The sequence below is a fragment of the Dendropsophus ebraccatus genome, chromosome 1, assembly GCF_027789765.1.
Source record: "Dendropsophus ebraccatus isolate aDenEbr1 chromosome 1, aDenEbr1.pat, whole genome shotgun sequence".
Classification (NCBI taxonomy): Eukaryota; Metazoa; Chordata; class Amphibia; order Anura; family Hylidae; genus Dendropsophus; species Dendropsophus ebraccatus.
In genome coordinates, this window is record NC_091454.1 from 175,667,374 (window position 1) to 175,681,396 (window position 14,023).

The window sequence follows — 14,023 nt, forward strand, 5'->3', positions numbered from 1 at the left end:
CAGGACTAGAAAATGCCCAGCTACTTTCTTGCAAAAACTTGCGCCACACCTGTCCCCAGGCTGTGTGTGGTATTGCAATTCATCTACAGTCACTTCAGTGGAACTGAGCTGCAAACCACCCCCAAACTGAGGACAAAGGTGGTACTGCTTCTTGTAGAAAGTGGCCATGTTTTTCTAAGACTGAATAATGTTTTTATATAGCCAAAAACTTAGGTATTATAGGTCACCCAGCTTATACTCTACAAAGAAGTAGATATAATGTTATATAAATGCAATAATTATCTTAGATGTTGCTAGGTGCACAGGCATGACAAGTATTGTTCCCAGTTCTATCTGCTGCCATCAATTTGTATGATGTTTTAGATGCTCACCTGTCTTGAATTTTCAATTATTGCCATGTGCAAAACATACATATTGCTGAATCAATTTTGCATTGTCAGTTCTTGGTCCTGTGTGATTTCACAGGTATTCACTTCTCGAAGAGAGAAATTACTCTGTGTAGTTTTCATAATCAACATGGTTTGACATAATAAGGATAAGCCCCAATGGAAGGGTTCCACAAGTCTATCCTCCTTGGTATGACACATCAGACAATCTTCTTTTTCTCACAACCTGTGAAGATGTTTGTTTCTTGAAATTCTTAGAGCGCTCTGAAAATATTGAGCACGTGTATGTATAACCTGTATGAGAGAAGGAAAAGATAAACAGCAGATATAATATAAACCTAATCCATGATGTCGATTTTTAAAGCATCAAAAAAGTGTCAGAAGTTTTGATTGGTCTTGGTCTGGGTACAGAAACCCCTACTGGAACAGCATGGAGTAGCACTCATCTGAGATCCCCATCTCTCTCCTCTCTTCAGGAGATTAATTCAATGGCAAATGTATGGAGCCCATTGCACTATATGCAAGGTCATATAGGCTCTCTCCTTATGTACCGGATGATTCTAGCAAATGATTGCCTACTGTGTGTATCATGCTAGTTAGTAGCAGTGAGTGTAACCATTGGAAAGTCACATAAGCACAAAGTTAGAGACATACCAGTGTTGCAGTCTAATATCTCATTGTACATCATTACCTCAACCATCTTGATGACTTCTTTCTCACTTTGCGCCAATGGCCAATAAGATCTAGACATATAATACAATGCTAATGACATAGCAGAAACGGGGTCATATAGCAACACACCCATGACCATCTTTCTATCCCAGTACTCTAGTGTGTCCACAGCTGTTCTCAGTTGGGGGCTTAATTTAATTTAATTTAATTTTTTAATTAAAGACTACTGACACTCCAACTATAATGAGATACGCCCATGTGACCAACCTGAGTAAAACAGGACTGTGGGTATGAGCCAAAGAGAGGATGTACTGTGGCATGTGACAGCCAATAGGGGCTACAATATGTGGATGCAAGGCTGGGCCCTGTATTTTCATGATCACACCCATAACTATGGCACAGCTTTGCCTCTTCTTCCTCAGAAACTACATGGTAAGTCTCCTCAAAAGTCCCAGGACACCCTTTAATTTCAGATATGAATGGAAAATTACACATCTAAATACCCCAGAAAGTAATAGGAGGTGTGTGTGTGTGTGTGTGTGTGTGTGTGTGTGTGTGTGTGGCGGTATCTTTTAGGCCAGAACATGGCCACCATTTTAAAAGTTGCTATATTTCAAGTTTCTTTTAAATGTGAAGCAGACATTTACATCAACAATACCTTCGGCATTGTGTTCAGCATGAGGGTCAACAATATTGAGCCTTGTAAATAACTATATTTCACAGGGAATGTTCGCAGATGCAGCAATTGAGTTTTGTATTCTTGACTTGTCTGATTTGCTACACAATCATGTAAAACGTCATTCCAATATGGCGGCTTTCAAAATGGTTGTCATATTCTGGACATAGCTGAAAACAGAGCCCCCCTTCACTCATTACTTGCTATGTCATTTTTCTGTTTGTTACTGAAATAAATGGGTATCCTGAGACTCTTAACATGGCCACTTTCTTCCACAGACAGCACCACTCTTGTCTCCAGTTTGGATGCAGGTTTTGCAACACAGTTCCATCGTAGTGGAGCTTAATTGTAAACCACATAAGAACTAGAGACAAGAGTGATGCTGTCTCTGGAAAATAGTGGATAAAAATGTTGGATAACCCCTTTAAGGATGATATCCCTGGATATTGTATCATTTTATTACAGTAAATAATATCTTTGTTTACTATCCTTCCACTATAATAATTTATCTACATATGCTACGCTCTTGCTAAGAATTGTATTTTGTATTCACTGTAGTATAACATTCAAGCAATTTCCGAGTCTTGTCTTACACTCTTGTTTTATATATCCCCATTTAGGCTTCATGTATATAAATTCTGTACAAAGCTTAGGGATTCAAGGCGCGCGTGCTATTAATAGAAGGCTAGCACACTTGACACCATCATTATTCATGGTTTAGGCTTCGCAACTGGATTAACGCCAGCTGTACAGTCCAAACTATTCATGGACTTTCTGTGTAGAATCAAAGTCATACTGAGGTAGCTCAGGCAAGTGTACTTGGTGTAGATGTAAATGTACAATAAATATTCCTATATTAAGGTGGATAATGCTGAGCAAGCAATAGTTTTATTATGTTCATTTATTTATATGTATTCTATAGTGCCACACTACCAAGAATGTACTGTATATCTTCTACTGCAGAGTTTAGTGTCTCATCCATTTCAGTCACACACAGGAGTCAAGTCTCTGAGAATTATAAAGGATTAACGCTTGAAGTCCTGGAGTGTTCTACTTACTGGAAATTCAACAGCACATATTCAACACCTTTTTTCATGTGAAGTGATTCATTGTACTAGACAAAGCCTATAAAGGCAAATGTCTATGTGTATGCAGTCATACTACCCTGTTCTCACATTACGCCATGCCCTTCCTTAAAGCATACCTGTCAAGATGTACCCTGTCCTGATCGGCACAAAATCCATTCTGCTACCAGAAGTTCAGGTAAATTATGCATACAACCATACCAGATTGGTTCCATGTATGAACCCCATTCTCATCCAGTAGGGCTTGTGCACGGGACCGACCTGGCATGGTTGTTTCAATGGACACCGGAACTGCTGGTGGCATAATAAATGTGACACTACATATACACTTGAAGGTGGTCATATACATTACATATGTGTCAGCCAAACCTTCTGATATGCATTGTGGGCTGCCTTACTCTGCCCTAAAGGCTAACGTCAGAGGAAAAAAAGGACTTGTCATATTGGATTTTAAAGCGACTCTGTACCCACAATCTGACACCCCCAAACCGCTTGTACCTATGGATTGCTGCTTTTAATCCAAGATGTGTCCTGTTGTCCGTGCGGCCGGTGATGCAGTTATTGTCCTGAAAAACAACTTTTAAACTTGCAGCCCTGCAAGTATCTGTGCATTAGGCTGGCACAACCTCTCTGTCCCTCCTCCCCACCCTCTTCATCATTAGGAATGCTCTAGCCAGGTATTCTCCTATTCCTCACTTGTCTGAATACTGCATAACGATCCAGCCGATGTGCCGTGCTCACACAGATGATGAATAGTAGAAAATCTGCCCGGAGCATTCCTAATGATGAAGAGGGTGGGAAGGAGGGACAGAGTTTGTGCCAGCCTAATGCATACACAACCTAGGCCACGGCAGTTTGACACAGGGTTGCAAGTTTAATAGTTGTTTTTTTAGGACAATAACTGCATCACCTGCCGAACGGACCCCAGGACCGATCTTGAATTAAAAGCAGCTATCCGAAGGTACAAGTGGTTTGGGGTGGGCAGATTGTTGGTACAGAGTCACTTTAACTGTCTGATACATAGATAAATTTGGCGGCCGCCCCCCTCCATTCAGAACATACACTGGTTGTGCATATTTATGAGGGGATCAGGAGAGACTGTTGCCAGTTGAATGAATATTTGGATGGTGTCATATCTGTAAGGCCAACTTTATGACATTGCAGTCATATTACACTACACTATAAGCACCAGATACTTGCCCTTTTACATAGTGCACTCTAGTGCCCCAGTGAATCTTGTAGCGCTACAAAGTTGTAGTGTATCTTTGGTCTAAGACCACCAGAGTATAGCATTTTAATTTTTGCTTTGGGGTCTCGTCTGTATGTCACAGAATAAATGATATTGTAGTTTACAGGGTAGAGCAATAGGATTTTCATACATTACACATAACCGTCGGTTGTAATTAGGAAAGGCATATACTTATAATGTGAAAATATCAAATCCTTTAAAAGAGGGTTTTTGCTGAGGATTAACCCGCTTGAGTAGGAAAGACTATCTGGTGCATATAGCGCGAAGGCTAAGCAGCTTGTGTGTGACTCTAGGGTTATTAGTAACAAGAACTGACATGAATTCAACTGTCATAAGCTCATGTGCCGCTGATGGCCAAGCTACACGAGACACATAACATATGCACTCAGGTCCTGCTGCACGCACAGAGGAATGACAGCGCCCAAGATCAAGAGTCATAGGCAAATTAGACAGAGTGTTTTTCAGTAGTGCTACATAAAAAGATGTGTTATAGCTATACTGAGCAAGGAGGGAAAAGTACAGGGGTGAGTTGCAGGGAATACATATATTTTATAGTTTGTTAGCATAATATAGAGCAATAAGGTAGTCTATTTAGTTTGTGCATTCATTCGAAATGATCCACTTACGTGAATTCACTTAGTTAGGCTAGGTTCACACAGCATTTTTTCAGTCTGTTGGGTTTTTTTGTTTGTTTTTTTTTTCCATCCGTTTTATGCAAAAAAAAAAAAAACTGATGAAAAATGGATAAAAAAATAATGTATTTGTGTGCATCTGTTTTGATCTGTTTTTCAATTGACTTGCATATAAAAAAATTAAAAAAAAAGATCAAAACGCATTTTTTTTAATGTACAGAAAAACGTGGTCGACCACACTTTTGTGTTTCTTAAAAAAAACAGATGTGTTCCGATCAATTTTTTATCTATTGTTTATAAATGGAAGTCAATGGAAGAATGAATCAAAAGGACGCACACAAATACATCAATTTTCATTTGTTTTTCATCTTTTTTTTCAAACATTTTTTGCATAAAACGGAAAAAAGGACAAAAAAACACAGTGTGAACCCAGCCTTACTTGGGAATTGGAATCTAAAGAGGTTGACTTACGAAGTTGGTGTCGATTACATTTATGTAGTGTATAAATGTGCTGATTTTAAGTAAAATAGCTCTTTTCCCCCATGGATCCCATCCCTTTCCTAATTTCCTCTCTGAACCCTAATCCTCTGTTGACTTGCAATAGTACCCACTTTCCCACATCTCCTCATGTTTGTATGTACAGTGAACACCAACTGCCAATACCAATGGGATCAGTAAATGTCTATGGTGGGTTGTAACCAAGGGCAACAAAACAGGTACATGATGGATTAGTACTAATAAATATATCAAAAGTACACAGAAATGCTTGTACATTTGAAATTTGCTTATTTTTTACATAATGCGTCAGTTTAGACCTATTGATCTTCATTGGACAACGCCTTTTACTCCCAAACACAAATAACATCACTGACTAAACAGAAATAGGATTTGTCCTATTGACTTAAAAAGCAACATGTTGTTTTCTTGCTGGTAGTCTCCAGTGTTACATTTAGACCCCAATTCCTCTTGGAGTATATATCGGTTGGCCAATCACTGACTTAGGCTGGACACCACTGGCTGGCCCAGTGATTGACCACTGAGAAGACCCATTTTGGAAGGAGCAGTAAGCTTCTCATGCCTGCTGTTTTACCATACTATATTTTTCTTTCATTTATGTTTCTTTACCTAAGAGAGCAGTTCTCTCACATAAATAATCTATTGATATTATAGAACAAGTTTGCAATATGTGGTAAAATAACTAACTCTTGGGACGATAAAGGCCCTTACAACCCCCTAAGCCCAACCCCCCCCACACACACACACACAAATTATTTGGGTTCCTTTTAGATGTACTGAATATGCCTTATCCTAGCACTATTAGACATGACAGTTTATGTAATGCTAACGTTCCTGTTACATCAGTATGCTATGTGACCCTGCATAACATGTGTTTTGCTTGTAACAGGTGCCCATGCACACATTTGATTTGTCTATGAGGCATGGGATGTTTTAGGTGCTTTAAAAATAGCCTTATGACTTACAGCCATGTCATAGATGTTTCTGTCATTGAATCCAGATAGTTTAACACAATTGATGTAGACCACAATAAATCAGTTTGATTTATAGGAAACATTTATTCTCGCGTGTAAACCCTGTAACTTTATAGTTATTTTAAGGTATCTGGTCAAATTTGCTGCAGATCTTCTGCGGATCCTGTATGTTTGAACGCACCCTTAACGCCCTATTCCATCAACAGATCTGACGACAGAATATCTGCCAAAGATTTGAAGCCAAACTCAGGAGTGGATTAGAAAAGAGGAGAAATCTCAGTCTTTCCTTTATGACCTGTTCTCTGATTATAGTCTGTTCCTGGGTCTGGCTTCAAATCTTTGGCAGTTAATTTGTCGTCTGATCTGTTGGTGGAATAGGGCCTTAAGGTTCACACTACATAAGATGCCAGCCGTTTTGTGACCCGGCTGCATCACAGAACGGCAGATATCAGTGAAGTTCATCCCGGCCAGTACTGCAGTAATGGCTGGATGAACTTAATTTCTTTAGAATTGGGATTCCTGTGCGCCCACAATTACCCGTAGCAGACAAGGTAAAGTGCGGCCGGAGCCACTATTTACATTGTCTGCTCTGTCAGTCTTGTGCAGCTGCTATTCAATGAATAGCGGCCAGACAAAACAGACATGTCAATTTTTTCTACAGCAGGATTCCATTTAAAATCTGAAATTTCATTAAATAACAGCCGTGGTTGCAAAACTGCAACTACGGCTGTTGTTTAATGAAATTTTAGTATGAATTTAGCCTGAAGGGGTATTCCAGGAAAAGTTCACTTTTCCCCTATGCACAAGATAGGTAGGAGATCTTACCTCTGTAACCCCCGCTGATCTCCGTATCGGGCCCTGCTGGCTCTGTTATGAATAGAGCCACAGGTATGACACGTGCCCCATGGCTCTATTCATTCCTATGGAGCAATGCAAAGAGTTGAGTATGCCGGAAGAGTGCTCTTCTCGGCTCTTTCTGACGGCTCCATAAGAATAAATAGAACCATGGATCATACTCTGTACCCGCGGCTCTATTCATAACAGAATCGGTGGGGCCTGATACGAAGATTAGCAGGGGATACAGAGGTCAGCCCCCAGCCCCAACCTCCTACTTTTCCCCTTAAAAGGGGCATAGGGAAAGCAGTATATACAGTTTCAATCTCATTGTGGCTGGAACAGTTAATCCAAGGTTGCGAGGTGTAATGACTATTAGTTTCAGTAACTGAAGAATACCTACAATGAATGAGCCTAACGTCATTAATACATTCAATGTGTTAGCAGATTAAAAAAAAAAAAATGTATCAATAGACCATTGACAAATGTAAACCAGCTAGCCTTGTGATGTTCTTTTAGTGAAGAGAACACCTTACGCCTCTCTTCCTCTACTTTGCGGTGATTTACACCCCTATCGCTCCATTTTTGTATACAGATTTAAAATGACAGCTATTTAAATAAACTATAGAGTGTGATCCACGTGCGTAACCTTCACTCCGTGTACAGAGAGCAGTAAATTAAAGCAGCTCAAAGTTGACAGCATCAGAAAAATATATTTTTGTTGCCTGCGGGCTGGCATCAATGCCAACCTAAAATGCCAACCTAATGCTGGATTCACTTATCTCCCAATTCACAAATAATGAGCTGGGCCCATTACATGAAACTTTATGGCGTTTTTGGAAGTGATCCATACAGCAGATATTAGATAGAACTTCAGAAATAGAAAGGAAAGACTTAGCCGAGATTGAAGGAATACATTCAGAGACTGCTGCGTGAGTGTTTTCAGGCATAGCAGATGCGAGCAGTGTGCATGGCATTAGCCGCCGGGCAGGCCTTTATCGATAACTTTTCAATACACGGTATTGTTATAGTGGATTATGACAGCAGTTTATTCCAAAGAGCTGTGGAATAAGGAAAATACCTTGCTGAGAAATGGAACTGTTCTACAGCACAACAGGCTGTAGGACGACACAGTTATTATCTATGGAAGGACTGATGTCGTTCATAATGTTTTTATTTCTCCCAACTGGCCATCGTTCTTTCTTTCGAAGCCTCATTTCCATTTTTATTTTTTAATGTTTTTTTTTACGTCCGATAAAAACCTATTTTTAAAGAAACTTCTCCAACAGCTCTTCAAAGTGTCTGTTTGTCTCTGAGAGTATGCATAATAGAGATCCTGCTGTGTTTTTTACTTGTAAATTCATAAAATTTGCAGTAGCTTTTATCAGCTGTGGGTGACACACACTAAAATTCCGTTCCTGCCTACATAGAAAACAGAAAAATATTGCTGATCACCTGAGGTAGAGGAAGCAACGCTGTGTAGAGGGCTTCTACGGCTTCATCCATGAGAACAAGAAAGGAAAAATAAGGCTGCTAAAATATTAAAGGGTGAGGACAGCTGCTGTGGGGGAGGGAGGTATGCATACTGTACTGTGCATTGGACGTCCTTGTCTCAAGACGAAGAGATACTTTAAAAAAAATCTGTCACATGTATTTAATTAAAGTAACTGAAAGCACAGATAGGGTTTATATGCTTGTTTATTGTTCTACTTTTCAGGGTACATCCACACCATAATTGTGCCTACCAAGGATACTTCGGCACCCTGTCAAAATCTGGTGTCGACTAATCTATGTATGGACTGGTACAGACTACATCTACTTATATGGCCCGAATGTAGCCAGATAAGGACTATGTTGGGATGATTTCTTGCTTGAGTACCAGTTTTCACTTGGATTCAAATGTGCAGCTATCCACTGAGTGAAAAAAGTGAAACGAGTGATAGGAAAGAGTGGAAACTATTGTCAGTGCTAGAAATGAACCAAACATGGTCACTAGCTGATAGTTAATGGATTTGTGCTAGTTAGGGTTGTAGCTAGGATTCATGGCGCTCCTTAGTAAAAAAAAATGTACAGGGCTCTATGAATCCTATATGGGCCTCCACCCACCACATACTCAGTCCAGTGCAGTCCTCCAGCATAACTCCCAGTTTTTCGTTCTGCTGTAAGCCACTGCCCGGGGGTGGGGGGTGGAGGTTGGTTGCTGTCAGTGCCATAGCTAGTACCTTGGAGGCTGACCACATTTGCCAGGGTGGGCTCCTCTGCTGCACAGGACCCATAGCAGTTACAGCTGGCACCCGATGTTTGTGTTGCAGCACCAGTAAAGTATTCTGCACACTGTGTCCACTTCTTTCTTTAGTATTGTATTGTATTTTGGTAAGAATTGTAGTTTGGTATTGTATTGTATTTTGGTAAGAATTGTAGTTTAGCAAAGTGAAAGCAATAACCAAATTAAATATCATATGATATATATCATTAAGTTAAAGGGCTAATTCCATGAAATGGAAAAAAATATATATATTAGTATATATATTATATTAGTCGGTTGAGGCCGACTTAGAAGTCCTGCTCCTGGACCCGTTCCCTGGGCGGCGAAATCACGGGCTGAAGCTGAGCGCGCGTTATGCAAAGCAGTAGAAATGAGTCCGACGTCCATAGAGATGAGTCCGACGTCCATAGAAAATGATGGAGCACTGAGGGTTAAGTATGCTGAGCTCCACCACGAGCGTGCTCCACCACGGCATCTCGGCTGACAGGTCCTCTTTAAAACCTATTTCTTTGACTTTCTGCAGCTCTGGTGTCTTCATGTTCTGTGGGTTGGCCCAAGCATGACCATATGACCAGGAAACTGCTGTATTTTCCAAGAGTGCATTACATTGCATCAACTGCAAGGATGAAATATTTCTTTTCATACATTCTGTTAAAATACACGCGATGAATGTCTGTATTAACGTGACTCCTTTGTCAAAAGAATTTATTATAACAAACTGTGAACTTGATTTTATACAAGTCTGGAATCTTTCATATGTGAAGACGTGCCAAAGATAAGTTATTTATAGTAAATTCACAAGCCAAGTTCAAGAGAAATGTGAAGAATAACTTCTAAGTATGAACTCTAAGTATGAACAGGAGAATCAATAATTTTCAGGAACACAGCAAAGACCTAGAATAAAGAAGTAGAAACTGGTGTACATGATATTTTTGCCAAAAGTAGATTCAGTTGATTCAGTATAAATGACAAATTAATAATAGATAATGGAACTGTTTCCATATAAACCAGAAAAGAGCTGCACCAATGCATTAGTGATTGGTAAATGATGTATACCAGTGTATTGATATTTTCACATGACATTTTATTCGATCCATTTTTTTCCTCAAGTGTGTGAACATCGCTTATATGTTGTGGTCTTCAAATATTTGATACAAATCTATGACATATATCTTAAATCATCATCCAGTTTCCACAAAGATCAAAACCAGAAGGAACGGCATGTCTCTTAGGAATGTAGGGGTTCTGTCAGGGCCGTAATGAGGAGGTGGGGCGGGGGGAGGGAGGGGCAGCTGCCCAGGGCGCAGAAACCGGGGGGGGGGGGGGGCGCCATCACAGGGAGCAGAGAGAGAAGGATCACAGTGGATGAGCGAGTACTAAAATGCTAGGGTGCTCGTTCTTTGAGACGAATATCTCCCCATACTCGAGTGCTAGTTTCAAGTAACGAACCCCATTGAAGTCAATGGGAAACTCGAGCATTTTTGCAGGGGACCCAAGTCTGGTAGAGGAAAGGTCATGTTAAAACCTGTCAACCTCAGAAAATGATGGAAACACAACGGAAATGCACAGGAAACAGCAAGGGCAGCATGCATGGATGCCTCTGAGGCTGCCTAACCACACCATTATTGCAATTTCTGGGCAATAGCCTGGTTAAAACAGAGGTAGGCATATGAACCACCCAAAAACTCAGCCTGACACAGCATGGCAATGAGAACACAGGGAACCATTAAAACAGAGGTAGCATATGATGAACCACCCAAAAACTTTGCCTGACACAGCATGGCTGTGAATACCCAGAGAACCATTAAAAACAGAGGTAGCATATGAACCACCGCAAAATTTAGCCTGACACAGCAAGGGGGTGAGAACAGTGTGACCAAGGTAGAAGCGGTAGCCAGTGAGCCTCCAAAAAATTAGGTCAGACACAGCATGGCAGTAAGCACACAGAGAACCATTAAAAGTGAGTGAGGAAGCAAGTGAGCCTCCCCAAAAATTGGAGTGAGGCCAGGGGCTGGGATTTATAGTGGACACGAACCTAGGAGCTGACAGCTAACTGGCTAGGCCAGCTGTCAGTCACAATCAAGGGTACACCTGATGCCGATCGACCAGGGGTGGTGAGGCCCTGGCCGCGGCTACACACAAAAAAAAAGATAACACAGCTGGCTGGTTTTGGGACGCAATCAGTGGGCCCCCAGCAACCAGTCACGCTTCTCCGCAGACGTAGTGATGTCAAAGCATGGCAGTCAGGACACAGAGAACCATTAAAAGTGAGTGAGATAGCAAGTGAGCCTCCCAAAAATTAGGCCAGACACAGCATGGCGGTGAGGACACAGAGAATCATTAAAAACAGAGGTAGCATATGAACCACCCCAAAATTTAGCCTGACACAGCATGAGGGTGAGGAAACAGAGAACCATTAAAAACAGAGGTAGCATATGAACAACCGAAAAACTTAGCCTGACACCACAGACCCAGACCAAGATGGACAAAACAATCATCAAATAAAAATAGCCAGATTATGGCTAGATTTAGCCTCACCACCTCATGCAGTTGTGCGTGAGAGGCATATCTTTGGAGGTAGGGACGAAGAACAACAATACAGTCTTCTTAAGAGGCTGTGGAATTTGATTTGATCGAATGAATACACTTTTAATCCTTTAAAAAGTCTCTAAAAGAGGGCAAGTGCAGTAGCCTGTCTATTTAAAAGACCTGGTCAATCCTGCTTTCAAAACGGCTAATACAATATCCAAGGAAGGATAGAAGCTACTGTTAAAAGGCCTGGTCAATCCTGCCTTCAAAAAGGCTACAACAACATCCAAGGAAGGATAGAAGCTACTGGTGAAAGGCCTGGTCAATCCTGTCTTCAAAACGGCTAAAACATCCAAGGAAGGATAAAAGCTACTGGTGAAAGGCCTGGTCAATCCTGCCTTCAAAAAGGCTACAACAACATCCAAGGAAGGATAGAAGTAACTGGTGAAAGGCCTGGTCAATCCTGCCTTGAAAAAGCGTCTAAAGCGAGCACTACCGGCCGCAATTTTTATATGGCAGGGTCATCTGATATGGCCAACCAATCACTGCTATTGAAATGTTTGGGTCTCACGTGATCGCAGGATGTACCAAAGAGTCTCCTGCATGTTTATTGGCTGAGAAATAGCGTACAAACTTACTGGAAACAGATGATGAGATTTTCTCGAGTATCGCAAGATGCTCGTCCAAGTAACGAGTACCATCGAGTAACTTAGTACTCGAACGAGTACCAAGCATGTTCGCTCATCACTAGTCTTGCCCTCTGTCAGTGTGGGGAGACAGGAGATGATTTTAACTTGATCAAAAGAGGTATTTCCCATACTGTACTGTCTCCTCGCTGCTGTTTGTGCAAAATTGCTGTGTTTTTACCAAGATTTTGTGCAGCAAAAGTTACTGTGTAAATGGTGAAGGACCTTGACATGTGACTTTGATGTCACCGCAGGTCCTGTATGTACACTGCACTATGGAGGAGGAAGAAAGAAAATACAGGTGTGTGGAAAGGGGATGACAATCGGGTGCACAGTCTGGGGAGGGGGGTGAAGGATGCCCAGTCTGGAGTGGAGAGGGGGGCAGGGGGGTACAGGGTGACACCAGTCTGGGATGGGGGGAGACACACAAGAGTGTCCAGTGTCTATTTAGGGGTCTGGTCTGGTTGTACATTATTATATACTTAACTCCTTAATAACTGCCCTCTCTAAATATATATCACATTTATATAAACCTAACCTACTATCTGCAGAGGTATGGAACCTTGGCTCTCCAGCTGTTGCAGAACTACAACTCCCATCATGTCTGGACAGCCAACGTTTTAGCTTTGACTGTCCATGTATGATGGGAGTTGTAGTTTTGCAACAGCTGGACAGCCAAGGTTCCCTACGCCAATCTATAAAGCACCTGTATCTGTATATACAGCGACCATGATACAAGAGTCATTTTTCTAAATTATTTCTATTTTGAATTTGGTGATGTAAAACCTTACTGGAGGTATTGTTGTTGTTGCCTAGGTTTGATTGAATTTGAACATTCACAAACCTGCCGCATTTGATTGCTGATGCCTGCCTGGTCCGTAGGAAAGGAGGAGAGTGCCCGGGTACCGCCTGGAATTCTGGGATTCAGCTTAGGTTATAGTCTAGGTAATAGGCTGAATTCCGGAATTCCAGGCCATACCCGGGCAGTCTCCTCCTTCCCCACGGACCGGTAAGGCATCAGCAATCAAATGCGGCAGGTTTGCGAATGTTCAAGTTCGATCAAACCTAGGATTTCCCGAGGTTCGATCAACTCTACTGCTGAGCATACCTGTGCATTAGGAGACGGCACCATAGAATAACCTTACACTGGGTGTCACACTGGAGGATCAGGAAGCTTTGCCTCCTAATTCACAGGTACAGACAGCAGGGAGTGGAGACAACGGCGCCTCCTCAGGTACAGACAACAGGGAGTGGAGAAAAAGGCGCCTTCGTTAAGGTACTTAGGGACCGAATTTTAAATGGGAAAAATAGAAGTACTTTAACCCCTTCACGTCAGCCATCTGTATATATACATTCCTATTGCACATGCCCCGTGCAGTAGGAATGTACATATACGTTCCTGCTTTGACGGGGGTTTGTGATGAGAATGGGATCGCTGCAGGGACAGCGATCCCGCTCTCATCTGAGTGAGGCACCGGAGATAATGAGAATCAGCTGCGATCCCGCAGCTGACCCCCA

At 41.6% G+C, this 14,023-nt stretch overlaps 1 protein-coding gene across 3 annotated transcripts in view; it reads left to right on the forward strand.

The window, feature by feature from the left end:
• Positions 1-14,023, forward strand: part of ST8SIA2 (ST8 alpha-N-acetyl-neuraminide alpha-2,8-sialyltransferase 2) — a 181,206-nt gene that overhangs the window by 82,719 nt on the left and 84,464 nt on the right. The window contains exon 1 of one of the 3 annotated variants that reach the window (XM_069965362.1): positions 4,469-4,592. The exons of 1 other annotated variant lie outside the window; for it this stretch is intronic. The gene's annotated coding sequence lies outside the window, so the exon portion shown is untranslated. Of the gene's footprint in view, positions 1-4,468; positions 4,593-8,490; positions 8,573-14,023 lie in introns of those variants that run through there. One more of the 3 variants, XM_069972082.1, reaches the window with a different exon arrangement.